The 4,040-nt window shown below is 51.0% G+C and overlaps 1 non-coding gene across 1 annotated transcript; it reads right to left on the reverse strand.

Moving 5' to 3' along the window:
• Window positions 1-3,706: 3,706 nt before the first annotated feature.
• On the reverse strand, window positions 3,707-3,825 carry LOC145393631 (5S ribosomal RNA). The gene has a single exon (XR_013896228.1). It is a non-coding gene; the product is annotated as a 5S ribosomal RNA (ribosomal RNA).
• Between the last annotated feature and the right edge of the window lie 215 nt (window positions 3,826-4,040).

Here is a 4,040-nt window from a genome sequence, read left to right on the forward strand (position 1 = left end):
CCTCGAATTGATGGAGGAAACATAACCCTTCCAGGACGAACGCCTGGCCTCCTTTAAGACCCGCCTCATATGAGCTCGTGCCCTCTGATACGCCACCAAATACTGAGGATCCCCACGGTGACGACGAAGTCGTGAGAAGGCGACTCGTTGGATCTCACTGCGGAACTATACTCCGAGTTCCACCAAGGAACTGGACGTTTAGGAAACTGACCCTTTGTTTTTGGAATAAATAATAGGGCTGCTGAGTGCAGCACGGTATTGAAATATGACACAGCCTCCGTAAGGCAGCCAAACTCATTGACAGAAAGGGAAATGGAACTTAATTCCCTGAAATATGGCCAGTCAGCCTTATCCAGAAGCCAGCGAGGAGGACGTGGCTGAGGTCCACCTGCACTAGCAGTTAAGAGTAACGGAAAATGATCACTGCCATACAGGTCTGGCAACACATCCCAGTTAAAATCTAAAAGAGCATCAGCTGAACATAAGGACAAATCAATGGCAGTAAAAGTTCCTGTCTGGCTATGGAAATAAGTCATTATATTGGAGTTTAAAATGCCTAACTCCTCATCTTCCACTAAAGAGGCCAGCATAACACCCCGAGGGTTGGCCCACTGTTTCCCCATAGTGGATGGTGACCATTCATATCACCTAGTAACAGAAAGGGAGAAGGAAGGCCATGAATAAGGCGTTCCAGATCCGCCCTTTCAACAACAGCACTAGGAGGTAGATAAAGACTGCAAACTGTATACTGCCGACGTAAAAACATCCGGACAGCAACTGCCTGCAAGGGACTGGAAATATCCAGATGACTATATGGAATATCCTGGCGAAGGAAGATAGCAGCACCTCCATGACGACCTTGGCCCAGCACAGGATCAAAATAAAAAGCATTGTAGCCAGAAGGACCAGCAGGAGCAGTATCACCAACCATGGTCTCCTGGATACACATGCATAGCGGAGTAAATTGAGAAACTAGATGACACAGTTCCTCATAGTTAGCACGTAAACCCCGACAATTCCACTGGATGATAGAACCCATAGTGGAGGGGAAAATGATTAAGTGTGGGACTGTACATCTCCTGGCATTCGAGCGGGTTTGGAATGATGCTTAGGAAGGCCCTTGGTAAGAGACTGTCCAGCACCAGGAACCCGCGCTTTATGTCGAACATCCGTAGACAAACGTGAGGACGTGGAAGAGGAAAGTTTTACAACACTCTTCCTTTGAGGTGGAATAACATTCGGTTTGGATAGATGCTTGGAGGCCGCCTTGGGTAATGTGGGACGGCCAGTGCTACCATTAGAAGCTCCAGAAGTGGAAACAGAGTCGACAGGATTAGAACCCTGCAAGGTTGACATTGTACTTTTCAGAACGGACGCATCAGCGGTCTCTCCAACACCATCCCCAGGTGGGGACCTGACTACAGGTGAACCACCAGCAGCAGCTTGCATTTGGCTAGACCTCTCAGCCTCTGAGGCAGAGGGAACAGTAGAGAGGTTGATACAAGGTTCGACAACAGAAACCTTAGGTGGCCAGCTTTCAGGCTCTGAGGACTCTGACGAATTACGATGACGTTTGCCAGATACAGAAGGAGCCTCGTTCATACTGGACAAGGGGGGATGAGTCTCGTCAGAGTGTACATCTGCCACCACCACAGAAGTACGCGAACCGTCAGCCACTGAGGTGGAGGCAGAGACAGTTGGAGCAGTGGGTGGATGAGCATCAGTCACACACATATCAGTAATTCCAGGGTTAACAACATCAGTCAAATCAGTAGTTGGGGAAGTGGTCACTGTAAAGGGTCGTGGCAACTTCTGGGACACAGAATGACGCACAGGTGCCCCAGAAAGGACAGAAGCATAAGTAACTCCAGGCCGAAAGAAGAGAGTCTGGGCCCTCTTCTTTGCTTCTGGAAAGGGAACCTTCTCATGTGCACGAATGCTCAAAACTTCCTTTTCAAGGCAGTAGCGAGGACAGTTTTTGGAAAATACAGCATGAGGACCCCCACAGTGATAGCATTTAAGGGGTCCTGGACAATCACTGGTATGACTCATATCGCCACAGGAGACACAAACACCAGGAAGGCCAGCCAGTGCACGTCGGCAAAATTTACTAATATGCCCATACCCCTGACAGTGAAAACACCGCCTTGGGTTCGGAACATAAGGCTTCACAGGCAGAGAGAGCCAGGCAAGTTTCACGGAAACAGGCAACGTCAAGCGGTCAAAGGTCAGAAACAGCGTCGGAGTCGGGTCAGAACACCATCGATCTTCTTCTGTACCCGGTCAACCTTTACAACACCATAAGAGCGTAGTTCTTCTAACAACTGTGACTCAGGGTACCGCAGGTCTCGAGAGTAAATAACCCCCTTACTTTGGTTGAAGGTGCCATGGGGTACACAGGACATATTATTGCCAGATATGGAGGTCAGATTCCGGAGACGGAAGCTTTCTGCTGGAGAGGACACCTCAATAAGTAGGCTACCATCCCCCTGGGTTGAGATCGCCGGTTCACGGCCACAAGCAGAAACAATGGCTCGGTGCAGTTCAAAAATATCTATATCCAGCACGGAACCACCAGCAGAGGGTTTCAGTACTAGATACTTAGTGAAGGTCTCAGGCTCACTCTCTTCTGGATTGAACCCCGGAGCCAAACCAACCCGACGTGACCTCCTCCTATTCCCAGTTGAACACTGGGCCAGAGGAGGATAGTCCTATGGGGCCTGGAAAGGCTCTAACGTGGCAATTAAAGAGAATGCTTCCGCAGAATTACCAGGGACAGATGAGGTGTCGTCAACAGTATTTTTAGTTAAGTAATCCATTAATATACAACAGAAACTTCATTCCCCCACCACTCCACCCACCATGGAGCCCAACAAGGGGAGGTCATATCCCAGGGATAACACCACTGGTGACCCCAGAGGTAGCAGGAGAGTATAGGCGGGTAACCACCAGGGGACCTGGGCAAGGGTGACTCCAGGACGGTAGGAGCCATCAGGCCCCCCAGTGCCCACTTGACCCTAGCCAACACATGAACAGCCGATTGAACTGGTCGGGCCCAACCAGGCCACCCGTCTAGCCAGAATAAGAGACCAAAGAGGTGTATTGCTAGCTGCAGGGCGCATCGTGCAGCATCGCTCAACCTCCAGGACTCCCATCTCCCAGCATTACTGGACGCCACGCACGGCAAACACGTGGGGAGGCAGGAGTCCCGCCCTAGATGGCTAAAGGGCAGGGAATAACATCACCAGCAGGCCTCCTCCACCAGTGATGTGGGGGGCGCTTGGTCAACGTGACTGAAATATGTCGAACCCTACAAAGGTAGGCATGCCTCCAAGGCAGGTGGCACCACCAACCACGCTTCAAGCCCCGCCACCACGTCAAGGTGACCCCCCTCAGCGGGGCTCCTGCTACGAAGCTTGAGATCAAGGTCCGGGTGTAACCCTCTCATACTACAGAAGTGCATAGCCACAGTCTTTGAAGGAGAAAACCGAAAACCCTTGAAAGTGGCCCAGACAGAAATCCTGACCAAAACAAGTTGCATACGCCGCTCAATAGCAGCCATGTGGAGCCAGAAAACCATATAGCTAAGTTCATTCACTCATTGCCAGACGCCATGTATCCCAAACGGGGTGGCCAACGGCGTAGAGTTACTTGTTTTACAGGGAGGGGCACTAATCCTCCACCAACCCCACTTGACATGTAGGGATGCCGACAGCATCTGGTGTTCCCAGGCGGTCACCCATCCAAGTACTAACCAGATCCAACGTTGCTTAACTTCGCTGATCGGACGGAAAGCGGTGTACTCAACGTGGTATGGCCGTTGGCTATAGGTAAGTCATCCACATAAAAGGATGAGGATACCCCAGCAGGCACAGTGTCTCTGATACCATTGATGGCCACTGCAAACAGAGAAACACTTAAGACACTCCCCTGTGGGACACCTTCCTCCTGGCATAGTGGCGCAGAGAGGGTAGAACCCACACGGACCCGAAATACACGATCAGTCAAGAAGTCTCCAAGCAACACAGGCAGGCGACCAC

The sequence above is a fragment of the Coenobita brevimanus genome, chromosome 24 (genome assembly GCF_032717465.1).
Source record: "Coenobita brevimanus isolate Jiangsu-jjx chromosome 24, ASM3271746v2, whole genome shotgun sequence".
NCBI classification, from domain to species: domain Eukaryota; kingdom Metazoa; phylum Arthropoda; class Malacostraca; order Decapoda; family Coenobitidae; genus Coenobita; species Coenobita brevimanus.